At 40.0% G+C, this 16,903-nt stretch overlaps 1 long non-coding RNA gene across 3 annotated transcripts in view; it reads right to left on the minus strand.

The window, feature by feature from the left end:
- The window catches only part of LOC122240419, a 113,490-nt gene that overhangs the window by 10,705 nt on the left and 85,882 nt on the right, over window positions 1–16,903 (minus strand). The gene's annotated exons all lie outside the window — the stretch shown is intronic.

Here is a 16,903-nt window from a genome sequence, read left to right on the forward strand (position 1 = left end):
GACTAACAATAGTATAGGAAAATGTTATATGTTTCAGTGGAAAACTATGCACGCCCTTCTACAGACTAATCTTTCAGGTTATGAGATTCTAGCTCTGTGCATTGTATTTGAATTATTTCGTAAAGCTTTGTAAGCTGTAGGTAACGGATAGATGTATAATTTTTATCCTGTCTGGTAGTGATTTAACTGACCAGCCCACCATCACCCCAACTGTCCTTAAAACTGGACAGAACAGTTTCGTCTCCATTTGCAATTCATCTCAACATTCCTTTACTTGTATCAATCCGTGTTTTGGTTTTTCCTTTGAAACAGTTGTTACAGGTTGAATAATGTCCCCCCCTTCAAAAAAATGTTAAAGTCCTCACCCCCAGGATGTGTGAATGTGACCTTATTTGAAAATAAGGTCTTTACAGGGCACCTGGGTAGCTCAATCATGTAAGTGTCTGACTCTTGATCTCAGCTCAGGTCTTGATCTCAAGGTCATGAGTTCAAGTCCTGCATTGGGTGTAAAGCCTACTGAAAAACAAAAAGAAAGAAAGAAAATAGGGTCTTTGCAAATGACTGAGTTCAGATGAGGTTATTAAAGTGGGCCTTAAACCAATATAACCGCGTCCCCTTATAAAAAGGGGAAATTTGGACAAAGACACAGACAGGCACATAAAATGGATGCCATATGAAAATAAGGGCAGATATGGGGATAACGCAACTCCCAAACTGGGGAAAAAGCACACCTTTTTTTGTTTTGTTTTGTTTTGTTTTGTTTTAGTCTACATGTGATGCGTGGAACAATGGCAGCCATCTTGTGTTCATGAGAGCAGCTATTGTGACTAAAGACAAAATTTGCCACTCCAAACATGGAAGAGTAGAAAGAAGGTCAATTCCTGGGTTCTTGATAATATCCAAGGTAACCTACCCAGAGTCACACATAAGACAAAATCTGTACCAATTCAAACTCTAGACCTACTTTCTCTCCCATACCACTTACCTCCTCTGTGTTTATTAGTCAGTAAATGAAGGTTAATTTCTCCTACTTCTTACTGATGTTTGTTTTTATCCTTTAAAATGTCTTAGCTATAGAGCCTAGTGGTTAAGAGCAAACTTTGGTGTCAGGTGGACCTGGGTTTAAATTCTGCCTCTGTGTGGCCTCAAGCAAGTCATTTAACCCCTTTATGTCTCAGTTTCCTGGAATACAGAATGGGGATAGATAGCAATTACTATGTTATATGGTTGTGATAGGACTAAGTGAAACTACACATTTAAAGTACTTATCACAGGTCCTGGCACATTATATTTGCACAGAAAAAATTGATGGTGTTTATGATTATTACTATTATTGCGCCATGCATTATTACCCTACCTCTTCAATAGGCAGCCAGCATTTTCAATGTGAGGAAAGCACCTTGCTCCCCATACACAGAGTGGTTTCATCAATTGACTTCACATTCATTAGAGCCTCCCCTCTGCATGCTACAACTGGGAGCTCCTCCTTCTTCCTGCCCAGAGAGCCACCATCAAATGAGCCCAGCTCCCTGGGAGCATCTGTCATTCCTTGGTGGAGCCCAGCCTGGGTTTGTATAGACTCACATTACCCCCACACCCCACACCCCAGGGCCCTGACAGCTTTGATGCTCATGTGGCTGCCTGGCAGGAACAGAAAGATAAAACCCTACTTGTTTCCTCTCTCCACAATAAGACCTTTGGCAATTTAGAGGGACACAGATATAAAAGACTTGACTTTTTTTTTCTTTCTTTTCATTTTCCCCCCCAAAACAAATGGTGGTTTGTCCTTACCAGCAGCTCCTTCAGAGCCACACCAGCATCAAAGAGCATGAAATCAGCAGAAAGCCAAGGCAGGGTAGTTCTACCCTACCCGCTAGGGAATTTGCTTGCTTACAGGACAAACAAAAAGGGAGGGGAAAGGGGAGCTTTGCGCAAAGAGCATCTCACTGGGGTGACCTAAGCTCACAGCCCCCACCCCATTTCCAAAAGCTTGTTTTTTTAACATTTACTCTATGCCACTTGAAGCTTGGCACACAGACCAGACAAGGACAATGAGGTACACAGAGAAAGGAAAGCTCAACTTGTCTCATGGATAAATCTTGAGTTGACTTGACATCTCATACTCCAGAGGGCTTACTGTGCCAACAGTGGGTAGGCCTCTGTGCGTGGAGCATTCAGTTGGAACTGGCAAGTCTTGTGTCAAGCTCTGCTCTAAGTCCACATGACCATGTACAAATGGAGGAGGAATGAGAACAGTCTCCAGGGCCTATTGTTTCTGGAGTATGTCCTATGTGTTGGGTCTGTACCAAGTACCTAATATGTAGCAACCATGGGGTAGGTAGGACTACTTTCCTCACTTATAGATGTGGACACCGAAGTGCAGAGAGATCAAGTCAGTTGTCCAAGGTCACATCCTAAGAGGCAGAGGCAGGACTTAAACTCAGATCCGCACCGAAGTATGTGTTCTTATCCAGATGTTGTAAAGCTGCTTTCCACAGGGATTGTGAGCAGACTGATAAATGCCAAGCAATATTCAGTTTTAGGGCATCTGTTATCTATTGAATTGTGCCTCCAAAAAATGTTATGTTAAAGTCCTAACTCCTAGTACCTGGAAAGTACTATTTGTAAATAGGGTTTTTCAGATGTAAGCAAGTGAAAATGAGGGCATACTGGATTAGGGGTAGGCCCTAATCCAGTGGCTGGAGTCCTTGTAAGGAAGGGACATTTGGATGCAGATACTCATACAGGGAAGAGGCCATGTGAAGATGGAGGCAGAAATTTAAGAGATGCTACCACAAACCCAGGAACTTCAAGGATTGCTGGAAACCACCAGAAGCAAGGAAGGACCCTCCCCTAGAGCCTCTGAGAGAATGTGGTCTGGCCAACATCTTGATTTTGGACATCTGGTCCCCAGATCTGTGAGAATAAATCTCTGCTGTTTGAAGCCACTAGGTCTGGGACACTCTGCGAAGGCAGCCTTAGGAAATGAATATAGCATCAGTCTTTGTGAGTTTACAGAGAAACAGGGGGAGGGCGACAGGAATTGTGGGGAGGGGAGAAAAAGGCAAGACAACTTTCAGACAAATTATATAAAGACTATATCTGGCATAGTGGCCTGGGGAACAGGGTGAGGATGCCAGCCACAAAAGGGAGACAGACAGGAGTGGGTGATGAAGGTAGGGAAATGAGGGGTTTAACGGAAGTGAAGGGGTGAAAAGGGGACAGAGAACCATAGCAAATTTGATGGGTCAGCTCCTTGAAAGGGGGAAGGGTCTGGCGTTCTGGCATTCCCTGCCAGTAAGGGAAAGGATTGAGAAAGAACAGAATGCTGCCACACTGTCTGCCCCGTGACAATGACCTTGCCCCACGCCACTGCCCCAGCCTTCTCACACCTCAGTAGGGCTCTTACGTCAGACTCCTCTTCAGTTACTGCACTCAGGGAACATGTAGTTAGCACTCACTAAGTGACTGGCGCTGAAGAGGGTGTGGGCATGAAGACCAGAGAGCAGCACAAAGGAACAAGAAACTAGGAGCCGCATGATTTCTTCAACCTGCATTGCTCTTTGCCCCACTGTCAGCCTAGAAAGAATATACTTAGAACTCCAGCCCATCCCAACTTGGATGGGGGCATTAGCCCACCTCACTGGGCCCAAAACAACTTCCACACCCTTATAGTATAATGCTTAGACATTATACTGTATTTCTTTCTTTGTGTGTGTGTGTGTGTGTGTGTGTGTGTGTGTGTACACACACAGAAATATAGATAGATAGGGAGATAGATATAGACACATAGATATCTACCTATAGGTATAAATATAAATAAAGATAGTGTAGAGATAGATAGATAGATAGATAGATAGATAATTATAGATACAATGGCTGCTCCATTAGAATGTGAATTTCTGGAAGGCAATGCCCTATTCAACTCTATCGAGTCAGTGCACAACAGTTGGTCAGTAAATATTTGATCAATGAATGTCCAAGGTATTCTAGAACTCAAACAACAAAAAGTCTTAAGTAATAGGAAAACAAGCAAAGGACATAAACACACGATTTACAAAATAAAAGAAATACAAGTGGTTCTCAGGCACATGAAAAGATGCTTAAGTACAGTCATAATAAGAGGCATGCAAGTTAAAGCTATACCGAAGAAACATATTTCACCTCTTAGACAACAGTGTGACAAGATACTGGGTGGGAAGTTGTGGGGACACAAGCAGGCTCATACCTGCTCAGAGAAATGACATAACCCATAAGAAGGTCCTTAGGCAATATCTACCCTCTGTCTAGCAAGCGTACTTCCAGTGGGTTCCTGTGGGGTATCTCTCAGATAGACCTGCAAACACAAAGCTGGAGTACAGACAAGCATTTTTGTAACAGCAAGAGATCTGAAGTAATTCAAGGGCCCTTCTCTAGAGAATTGGAAAAATAAACTGTGGTGCTTGAATAAGAATGAGAAAAATAGAAAGAATATTTGTATTTGCCTAATTTGCATTAAGAAACACTGGCTGGAGAAACTAATGCCTGTGGCTACCTAAGTGGGAACAGGAGGCAAGGTCAATAGCTGGAGAGACAGCAAGATTTTGCAAGCCATGGCTTTCACATCATGCTGATTCTTGAATTAGGCAAATGGATTAGATGATCAAAAAATAATAATAAATTAAATTTAAAGAGAGTATATGATATTAATAAATAACATGTAATAGAATATAACATGTAATATGTGGAAGGCAGAGTTAGGAAGTTTCATGGCAGTGCAGGAAATTTCATGGCAGTACAGGAAGGCTCATGGAAAACAAAAATGATTCAAAATTCAGAATAGATTAAAATTTCAAAATAGCGTAAAATTTACCTATTACCAACTTCCTAGAAGACTAAAGAGGAGATCTATTTTCCGTAGGAACCAAAAACTGGGGTAAATAATACCAGTCAAAAACTCTTAAGCTACCTGAAGGAAAAGTCCACTGGTCACTGTGGGGAATTTCATATGCTCAGGACACAAGCTGCCTAACCACTCAATTCTCTCATTTTCCCTCTGACAATCTCATTGGAATTCCATTTATTTCCTAATTTCAGCCTCTCTCCCAAACCCAATATCCTCACATGTCTTGAACTTTTCTAGACTTTTCCATATCATCCATCAAAACCTTCCAAGATCTCTATCTCGATATACATTTCACATTTTATTTAAAATCCAGATTGACTATCATAAGGATGTAATGCTCTGCCCAACCTAGGATACTATTACTCATTAAACCCCATAACAATCTCACAAGATAAAGACCATCATAATCCATTTTACTAGCATTTTACAGATGAGAAAAGGGAGCCTAGACAGGTGGGGTGCTTTGTCCAAGGTTATCTGGTATGGAAAGGTGGGGCCAGAATAGAAACCCTAGTAGTCTGACTTCAGAGCCTACTCACCACTACTGCATCCCTAGATGCTCCCACAATAATTTGTGACCTATAGACCTTTTCTTCTGCTTCATATCCATCCATCCATGCATTCATTTGTCCCTCAGACATCCATGGCCACTTATAGTGTACAAGGTACTATGCTAGGCTAAGGGGACACAGAGATTCCAGAGATGGTGGTCCTTGACTTTGAGAAGTTTATGGTCCAGAGAGAACACACACAGGTAAAACCACAACTCCATATACAGGAGGTTCTACAATGTGAGCCTAGGAGAGGCCCCCACTCCCCACCCCGAATCCACTTCTATACCTCTTTTGTTTTACCTCCCCTGCTCAGGAAGTCTTCGTTTAGGGCCCTGTAACTATCACAACTGGAAAATCAAATCCATCAGGATTCTTCCAGGTAAAGTAAAGGGGTCCAAACAGACTTACATGCTAACAACTATAAGATTTGGTCTTGGGGTCTGCTTTCCTGTAGCCTACAGTTTTATGGATGTCATTTCATGTTGGAACAAGAACAAGAGAATTGTGTGTTGTTGCTTCTAGCCACAAGAATCAGATTGAAAACAAAAGAGAAAGAAGATTTAATCTGATAATATTTCTCACAGTGTAATTCAGAGGACTGAGAAGCAAAGAAGAGCCCAGAAGTCTTACCTGTTGCCTTTAAATGTCTTCCTCCTTATCAGAGTCCAAAGGACTCGTGATCCTAAAATCATCATGCTAAGTTGAGAAAGGATAGCCTACTTACTAAACTTGCAGTCTTCCCTGTGGTCTGCTCAGGCTCCACAGGGCAAGAGTGACTGCTCAAGTTCCATCCCCCAAACAAAACACCAAAACTAGTCACACAGACCTGGGTTCAAAGCCAGACTCTGCCACTTACCAAGAAATCATCAGCATCAACTTCCTCATCTGGAGAATGGGATTAATAGTGAACATTTGGTAAGATAATACATACAAAGGCTCTAGCCTTAGGCATGACACAAATTCAAAGCCTTCTTGGGACAGTCTCTTAACCAGAGTCACTGCCAACTTCCACATGCAAACCTCTCGAGGTCAGGTAGTGAGCATTAGCCCTGGCCCCCTCTGCCCAAGGGACCTGTACTTATTTTGGCAGCCATAGCTTGGCCTCTAGAGCTGCAGAGACAAGGAGAACAGGTTCTAGGGCCTAAGAAGACAAGGGCTCGAAAGAGACAGGGACTATCCAAGCTTACAGTCACACAGGCTAGGGTTGGGGTCACATTCTAGACTGGGGATGCAGAGAGAGTACAGAAAAACCTGGGTAAAGGGAAGTGGTGCAGGTTGGAGGCTGCCTAGTGTCCTGAGACTAAGCTAGTCCATAGTTCAACAACAGCAAAGCAGTAGCATTGAAAACATTACTTTGGAAAGAAATTACTATTTCTCAAAAAGTCTGAGGGGAAAAAAAGTCTGAATTTTATTGAACTGACCTACACTTTTGTATGGCTTGATATCATTCTCAGTTTTAAACAGTTAGAGGCAGAGTGAGGGTAGGGAATAGAAGATAGGCACCAGGGGCGCTTGGGTGGCTCAGTCAGTTAAGTGTCTGACTTCGGCTCAGATCATGATCTCACAGTTCGTGAGTTTGAGCCCCACATCAGGCTCTTACTCTCAGTGCAGAATCTGCTTCGTATCCTTTGTCTCCCTCTCTTTCTGGCTCTCTCTCTCTCTCTCTCAAAAATAAAATAAACGTTAAAAAAAAAAAAAAAAGAAGAAGATAGGCACCATATTCTTTCCCATGCTATTCTGACCTGGCCCATTAAATACCAAAAAGGCTTCATCTTATGTCTGTATTTTAAGGGTCAGTAACCCAAATACCTATAGAGGTCAAGCAGATCAGAGATATGAGTACCTGTACCACGTAAGGAAACTGGAACACAAATGCCCTAATCAACTATTGCCAGAGAGAAGCAGAGTCAGTGTTACTAGATTGATTTTTTAAAAATAGAGAGAGATTTATTTTAAGGATTGGCTCATAATTATGGTGGCTGGCAGTCCAAAATCTATAGGGAAGGCCAAAAATTCAGGTAATAGTTGATGTTCCCATCTTGAGTCTGAATTCAGCAGGGCAGGAATTACCTGTTGACAATTATGATGTGAACACACTGCTAATGTTGCTCAATCACGTATAGACATATACAATAATGACAGGAGATTTCCTTTTCCTGCAGGTGGGACTGGATTTACCTTCCTCCTCTATGTTTTCATTATTGCTCATTCATGAGGTCATATAAGTAAGTATTTATGTCTTCCTTCACTAATAGACTAGGATATTTTTCAAAGTGTAGCTCACATATCAAAGACATCAAAATATTCTGGAGTTCCTGTTAAGTACATTCCTGACATGCCTCATCCACTAATTCAGGAAATCTATGCTAAATTTTAACAAGCACTCTTGGGGTGCCTGGTGGGGTTCAGTTGGTTAAGCATCTGACTCTTGATTTCGACTCAGGTCATGATCTCATGGTGGTGAGATCCAGCCCCACATCAGGCTCTGCCCTGGACGTGAAGCCTGCATAAGATTCCCTCTCTCCCTCTTCCTCTGCCTCTCCCCAGCTTGCACGTGCGCTCTCTCTCAAAAACAAAAGAAAAAAAAAGCATTTTTTTTTCTTGTGTATGCTAACATTTAAAACCCACTGGACAGAACTGTTTTCTCATTTTGTCCTTCAGTGACCAACAAAGTCCCTAACACCTAGTGGGAGCTTAACAAATGTTGTTGAACAAATTAATAAGTAGTGTCACTGGTTTGTCCCTAGGTTCTCTTGTGATGTGTGTAAAAATCATAATGCTAAACTTGTAATCTTGATCTCTTTGTTTTAGGTGATGACCAACTCTTGTATAACCCATCTATGTATGTGTCCGTTAACCCCACTAGACAGGAAAATTTCTTTGCATTTTTGCCATTCTTGTATTCACAGAGCCTAGCCCAGTTACTGGAATAAGTTAGGTGCTCAGTAAATATTTTTTGAATGAATAGATCGATGGATGAAAGGACAGATAAATAACCTACCTTAACTTACACCACCCACTGTCTTACTAGGTTGTGAAAATGTTTTACTTGCTGGTCCCTGAGTTTCTCATCCTATCTTTCAGTAATTCATAATTGCAGCAGGTTTTAAGAATGCACCTATAACTTTCACTTGCCATAGATTAAAGCATAGTTAAGAGTCTATCACATGTAATTTCTGTAACATTAACTGTATCTCTTTTATCGCTTTCAGAAAAAATATGTATCATGATACCCATAATTCAGAGGTATGCTATTTTGGAGATGACCTTGAATCCTCTTCAAAATATAAACAAAACTATTCATAAGCTTGATTGCCGAAACTATTACTATTACTGCTTTTTAACACATTTGTCATGATATTTCAAAACCAATCCAGACCCAATACAGTGTCAAGACATTCAGGTTAAGTATAACTGCTATAAAGCATTTGATCTAAATTCCTGTATCTAGAATGACTAAAATTAGAAAGACTGACAATAACAAGTGTGGAGGAAGATGTGGAGCAACCTCAAGTCTCATAAGTTGCTGGTGGGAAACTGGTATTTACCCAAGAGAAATGAAAATAACAAAACAACTTGTACCAGAATGTTTATAGCAGATCTACTCTTAATAGACCCAAACTGGAAGTGACAGACCCAAATGTCCATCAGCAAGAGAAAGGAAAAAGTATAATATCTTCACACAATGGGATAATACTTAGCAACACAAAAGAACAAACTGATAAACTGTCCAACAACATGGACACATCTCAAAGTCATGATCTTAAATGAAACAAGAGTATATTCTATAGAATGTTTGGGGTGCCTGGTGGGGTTCAGTTGGTTAAGCATCTGACTCTTGTAGTGACAGAAATCAGAAGCATGATTACCTCTGCAAAGAGCAGGTATTGACTGGAAAGGGACAGAAAGAAACTTTCCAGGTGAGAAAAATGTCCTAGATCTTGATTTGGCAATGGTTACATTTGTCAAAACCCACCAAATTATTTATTTAAGATCTGTACATTTTTCTGTATGTAAAATGTATGTCATTTGAAAAATTTACACTTCTACATTGGCCAGAAATACCAAAGCATAATTGATCTTTTACATATCATGGATTCATTGTTGGGGACATTTTTTAGAAATATAAGACTTTAAACAGTCTATGATTCCAGGAGAGGTGTTACCCTCATCTTAACATAACACCGTGTTTCATTCTACAAAGGTATTACAGGACAATCAAACACCATTCCAATATATAATTTATATGAGTGCCTGGCACCATTGTGGCTTTTTATATTCATTAGTTGGTTTAAATCTCACTTTTTAAAAATGTGCAATGTGAATATTTAACAGATGAGAATCAAGGTCCAGATAGGTCAAGTTTCTTGCCCAAGTTCACACAGCTAATGAGTGATGTCACCAGGACTCAACCCAGATCCTAGGCCCACACTCTTTCCTCTCCAGTAAACAGCATACACACACACACACACACACACACACACACACACACACACACACACACACACATCTATGAATCACAATTCATAGATCATAGATCTTTCCATTCTTTTATCATGAATCTGTGATAACAGTTCTTCCGGTGAAATTTTAAAATAAATAAGCGAAGCCTTTATAAAGCACTCTAGAGCCCATGGATGGAAAATTTTAAATCATTGCCTGATTCGTCCCGCCTGGCTCTCATTCTCAAATCTGTGTTTGCTTTGGAATCTAGGGACTGGAATAATCTACTGAGACTAAATGAAAGAAGCCACAGAGCATTTGTTGGCCAAAGGGCAAAGGGGGTGTTTCCTTCACTTTGTTTAAGTGTTAAAACAAAATTGTCCATTATTCTACACACTGAATTATTGTTAGCACCTTTAGAAGGGAAGCAGACACATTGATTGCATTTCAAATAAAAAATTGAAAGCAATTAGCAGAGGGAAGAGAGAAATGAGCTCTACTGTCTACAACCACTGTCTGCTCTTTCAAGCCATGGTCTTTAGGATATGACTTTTTTATTGAATTTTTCACTCTCATTAGTGGTTTTTAACAGTGGATTTCTAAATACCCAAGTCTAAACCAAAGCCAACATTATTTAATTCTGAACTGTTAGAAACCTCTAAGAACCCATTCAAAATGCCAGAAAAAGCTCACATAACCCTCATGTATATAGTGAGATTAATATCCCACAGAAATACCTCATTAAACTAATGTCAAAGTAATTCACTTAAAACTTTTCCTGGCAAAACCTAAAACTTCTATGACAGAGAATAATACTGCAGAGATACCAAGACTAAAACAAGCTGAAGAGCTTCGAATCAGATGACCAACTGATTAACTGATGAAGAAAAAAGGAAATATTATCACTGTTGGAAAAGCAGGCTTTTAGTCCAATATACTTCCAATGATACTGAAAACCATTTTGTATCATTCATAGGAAGCCTTCACATATTCGGTCAACAAAATTGGAAACTGGTTTCCAACCTGGTTTTAAATCCTAATCCTATTTTCCATGAAAAATAGTTTGTACTTTAAAGAGCTCAGGATGATAATTCCTTTGGAAAAGATTTAATTCTGTGGCTGGCTTGTTATTGTAGATACAAACATCTTAGCTGTCAGCTACAAGCTGAAAAAATCTTATTTCTCTCTGGCTTATGGAGCAAGGAAACAATAACAAAAGCATCTCCCCTGATCTTAAAACCTTCTGACTTCCAACTAGAATATGATACCTAGCACTGTAAATAGTCTTATAAATCTTGCCTTTCCTAACAGACTTAACCTTTCCATTTTCTTAGATATTAGCAATAAAAGTACCACGCGTAAATCTTCTTAAGATTTGGGCAAGACTGGGGTACCTGGGTGGCTCAGTCAGTTGAGCAACCAACTCTTGATCTCAGCTCAGGTCTTGATCTCAGGGTTGTGAGTTTGAGTCCCATGTTGGGCTCTGCAATGAGCGTGATGCTTAAAAAAAAAAAAAAATTGGGGCAAGTTTGTCACAAGATTCAAAATACTCAGTCCCTATGGACAGTTGGCTTTTCATATGGTTAAAGGTAGTGAAACAATTTTGGGAGTGCACAGGGAATAAAGAGGAAAGAGTCAAAATAATAGGGGAAAGACAGAATCAAAAAAATATGTTAGGTTTTAAAATATGTGATTTTTGTTATGCAGACAGTTTCAAATGGAGTAATTCAAGCTGAAGTGTTTTTTGACTTTGGTTTTCCTTAGGGAAACATGCACAGCAGCAAAGAATAATGGAAAAGGCTGGCGTGGACTCTGATACAGAAGGTTTCAATCCCAGTTCCATTTTTCCTAGCCCAGAAACTTGGGCAATAAAAAGAAATTGATAATAATAACGGCTAACAGTTATTGAACCTTAAAGTGAGCCAGACACTGGTCAAAGTTTTATGTGTATTAGCTCATTTAATTCTATGAGATAGTAAAGTGTTTAAAACTCTCCCATTTACTAGCTACATAATCCTGGACAAATTCCTCTTCTGCAGAATCATCACGCAGTCTCATCTATCTCCTAGACTGCTTATGAGAATTAATGAGCTAATACTAAAGTTAAGCACATAAAACAGTGTTTGTTTGACACAAGGCAGACACTCAACCAACGTTTGCTATTGTTACTCCCATTTTACATCTAGGAAACTGAGACAGAGAAAGTCTATTTGCTAAAGAAATGGTAATTAACATCTAACTAATGAACCTATAATATTTGGCCTTTGTAAATATTCATACATGGTAGCTATTTTTCATCCTATAATAAACAGAGATCACTGTGAAAACAACTCTGTTATTCAAAATGGTGCTTTGCCTAAACTGAACACAAAGAGTTCCAAGTGTAGATTTCTAATACAAAATGTTTAACTAGCTGTCAATTATTATTTGACCCTTCCTCTTACATTACTGATTATATCCAAAGCACATCAATAAATTACGCAGATTGAATGGAGACCTACATTCTGCAATAACTATTATACTAAGGCACCTTTCCAATAAGAATCAATGTACTGATCTGTAAAATGGGCAACCCAAACTGACACCCCCCCCCCCCCCAACAGCAGGGCACTTTCAGGGTGAATTCTCCAGTCTCCAGGTCCTGGTCTACTGGCCAGGCAGCCTCAGGAGCTTGCCGCTGAGAAGAACACAGCCATCTCTTTTGGACAAATTCCCCCTAACCAAGCTCATCACCAAAACCCATGTACAAAACCAGAATGCCAAATGATTAATTACAAGGACATATAACACATCAAACAGATCTGAGACTAGATTAGTTGATGGCCGTATTCACTGCCTGTGAACCAATCTGCATGGGAAACTGGATTATAATTAGAAGGCTACTTGGTGAATGTAGAACCAGTAAGAAGGTACATCGAGTCATCTCCAGGGTAATCAGAACTGAAGAGTTCATACTGGGGCTTGATAGGTCCAATCCTTTGCTCTGCAGATAACCCCTCACAGACAATTTAATTTAGTTTATCTTCGAATCTCTGAGGCTATTAATCCCCTCAGAACTCATTCTTTCTTCATCTCTGAGAATAACTTCAAGCTTGTTGCAGTCAAGGCCATGGAGCCTGGAAACTATTCCATCCTTTCAGGTAATCCACCTCTATAATCGGACTCCTTTTACACTTGTTTCACAATTTACCTTTCTTAGAAGACAATCTCGTTTCCAAAGCTCAAAGCACAACGGTAGGTACATCTCCATTTCTCCCAAATACCAATAGTAAGATAATTACCTGATCTAGCACAAAATAAATCCTTCCCAAATGTAACGACTTTCTTAATGCCTCCTTTCCAGAGGTCAGCAACAGTTTACCCCGCTGTGGCAGGTACAAGTGTTCATGGAGGATACTGGCAGATCTAAGGGTCAGTTCTTTCATTCACTCCTTTAACTTCTATTTACTTGGTGTCTGTTATGTGCCAAGCACTGAGCAGTACAGTGAGTCAGCAGGAGACCCTGACTGCCCAGATCTCTGAGCACTGTGAAACAGATACTAATCATTTGCTGCAATGCCACCAGAGAAGGGAAAACTACAAACTGAGAAAGTATCCTGGAGGGAGAAAAGAATTACAATTCTTTGAGAAAACTAATGAGTTGACCCAACCAGAAGGGTTAAAAAGCTTTCCCTGAAGAAACAAGATTTGAGTGGAAGTTGAAAGAAGAGTAGTAGGCACTGATGGGGGGGGATCAGAGAGCTGCCAGGAGGGGTTGAAGAAAGAAAAACAATTTCAGATGAAGGAAACTGCACTGCAGAAGCCTTGAGGCTTTTGTGAGCAGCAAGCAGCGTGGGCGAAAGAGGAATCTAAAGAAGGTCAAAGGTACCCAGAGGGCAATGAGCCATTGGGCAAAGCAGTCACAAGAACAGTGGGGCAGGTAAGAAGGGGCTGGGCCATGAAGGACCTTGCCAGCCAAAATACAGATTTTGATCTTTTTCCTGGGTTGAAGAATTTTAGAGGCAGTTGATGATTCTTGATCAGATTTGCCTCTCAAAAGATCACTCTCCTACAGAGTGGAGAATCAGTTGAAGACGCTATGGAGGAGGCTGGGGCATCAGCTGAAGAGGCAATCACGGTAGTCCAGGCAAGAGATGCTGGTTCCTTAGTGATTAGCACAGATGAAGAGAAACAGACAGGACTGAGATACTGCAAAAGTAAATGTCCATTAACAGGCAAGGGGTAAGAAAAAACGCATTCCACTCTGTGGACAGACTACTCAGCAATGAAAAGGAACAGACCATTCAGAGGACAGAAATTCAGAGGTTCAGCAAAAGGGAACTGACCAGAAATGCACACAAGGGAACTTCTAGAGATGAAATCTAAATTATGTTGGTAATTACACAAGCATACAAATTGGTCAAAATTCATCAAAATAGGTGTTTTAATGGCTAAATTTTATTGTATGTAAAGTATATCTCAAAAAGGTTAATTTTTTTAGAAATCAGTACATCTTAATTATTAATAACATAGATTTTGGAATGGTACATACATGAATTTAAATCCTAGCTCTACCACTGGTAACTGTGTCACTCTAGAAAAGTCAATAAAATGGGGAGAGAGGATGGCTGTTTTAAGGATCAAATCACCCAGTTTAGCACACTGCCAAATACGAAGGCAGGAGGGTCTACCATTCAAGTTTCATTGACTCAGTAACAGGAGTAGGTAAAGCAATGAACATTATTTCAATGTGTAGGGGTTAGAATAAATCACCCCAAGATGTGCTACTTTGGCATGGGGATTATTTTGAGCTGAAAACAAGCAAGGCCCAAAAGATGCAAGAAGAAACTGGGATCTTTCTCTAACTGCCTAAAAGAATTTAGAGGATCTGCTTCAGGAAGAGAGTTATTACCAAAGATAACTATAGTATAATACAAACTAGGTAGGGTAGACAGGGAGAACCTAGCAAAGCCTATTTGATCAAAGTCCTCTCTGTTCCATTGCTTCTGTATGGCCCAGCAAACATTTGTTTACCAAACATTTAGTCTTTTTTACCTTCCCATGAATTGCTGTCCTTCCCATTTAAGTCTCAGACTCCCACCCCCTTCCCTTTAGTTCAGGATGACATAAATACCTCATTTTGCCTCTCTTTAGAATCTCATGTTTATATGGATTCCCCATATGTATGTAATTAAATTTGATTTTCTCTTATTAATCTGTCTCTTGTCAATTTCATTCTTAGACCAGCCAGAAGAATCTTAAAAGGTGAAAGAAAAGCTTTCCTTCCCAACAAATGCTTCCTGTTCTTAGGTATGTGGTAGGCCCTACAGATGTTTCTCATTTGATCCTAATAAAAATTCTAAGAGGTGGCCATTGTTTCTATAGCTCTGAAACATAGAAATCTCCCAGGAGACAGTAACTTGCCCAAAGTCATTCACAGAGTGAACATGGAGCCCAAGGTCCTGGCAGGTGGTGAGAGAATGCCACCTTAGCCCCCACTTCAGTGTTCTAGGAGGAAACCTGTGGGTCCTCACAGGAAATTTTCCAAAAGGCAATACTAAAACACAGGTAGTCTAAGAAATTCTTTTAAATGCATACAGTTGGACACTTATTTTTTGCTTTATTGTATTTTTTTTTTACGGTTACTATCTTGGTCTGTCCAGGCTACTATAACAACATATCACAGACTGGGTAACTTATAAACAACAGAAATTTATTTCTCACAGTATTGGAGGCTGGAAGTCTGAGATCAGGGTGTCCCCATGGTCAAGCAAGGGCCCTCATTCATGTTGCAAACTTTTCCATATATCCCGACAAGGTGATAGTGGACAAGAGAGCTCTCTTTAGCGTTAATCTCATTCATGACAGCTCTACCCTCACGATCTAACCACTTCCCAAAGACTCCACCTCCTAATACCATCACACTGGGCTTTAGAACAGTGATAGTGGTTTTCTATTTATGGTGATGAATTACATTTCCTTTCTAAGATAAGTTTAAGTGTTTTAAGTAAATCAAATTAAAACCATGAAGGAATTGGCAGTATGGGCACTACTTAGCTATCTCAAAGTTGTGAAGAGGATTTGGAAATGACTGAAGTTGAGAAAGGCTGGATCAGCTCAAGTAGACAAGGACAGGGCCCCAAGATGCCAGGGAGGTGGGCCAGGGAGGCAGAGAGGATGCAGGCTGATGCTAAGCAACCTTAGGACAGCCTGAGAAGAGAGTTTATACTCATGTCACTACTGCCTCCCATTTGAGTGGTGTCATGACATTTAGGACAAAACCTGGGCCTTGGAGAAGGAATAAAAATAGGGAAAGGAGAATGGCAAGAGGGGGAAGAATGGGGGGAAGATAGGAAGGGAGCTGGAGCAATGATACAGATAGGGTATCTGTCAATACCAGCCCAGGTACAGTGCTATTATTTTTCCACTCCAGCTAGACAGCCTTTTGGGGAAAGCCAAAACAGCTCAAAGCTTTTCTTAGAATATTTTTTCCTCTATGAACTAAGGAGAATCCATGTGTAAAATGATCATTTTCAGAAACAAAAGAATTAAAATGATGAATCCTCTTATACTTTTGACTTCACTCTGTCGCTGTCACAGGTAGCTTTTGAAAATGAGGCAAGAGACAATAATTATTCCTAAAAAAAAAACAATGATGCTCTGCAAATTGAAATCCACTGCCTCTTACATTGTATTTCTTAAGCAAAGCCTTTGCTATATATATATATATATATAAGCCTTTGATATATATATATATATATATATATATATATATATATATATATATATATATCTTAAAATATATTCTTCTTAAAAGAAAAAACCAGTCAGGCCTGGTTGGTCGATTTTCCTAGTCTGATATCCAAACTAATCTATATGGGATTTTAAAAATGCTTATGGAATGTATTCTATGCCATGTTTTCTCTCCTGTTTCTCTCAGTGATCCTAGCATGTTCTAACTTAAGATTTAGTCAAATTAACTTCTAAGCAAAACCCCTAATTTCTACTCTGATATCTATACCACCATCATCCCCCAAACACA

This window comes from Panthera tigris, chromosome B4, assembly GCF_018350195.1.
Source record: "Panthera tigris isolate Pti1 chromosome B4, P.tigris_Pti1_mat1.1, whole genome shotgun sequence".
In the NCBI taxonomy this organism is placed as follows: domain Eukaryota; kingdom Metazoa; phylum Chordata; class Mammalia; order Carnivora; family Felidae; genus Panthera; species Panthera tigris.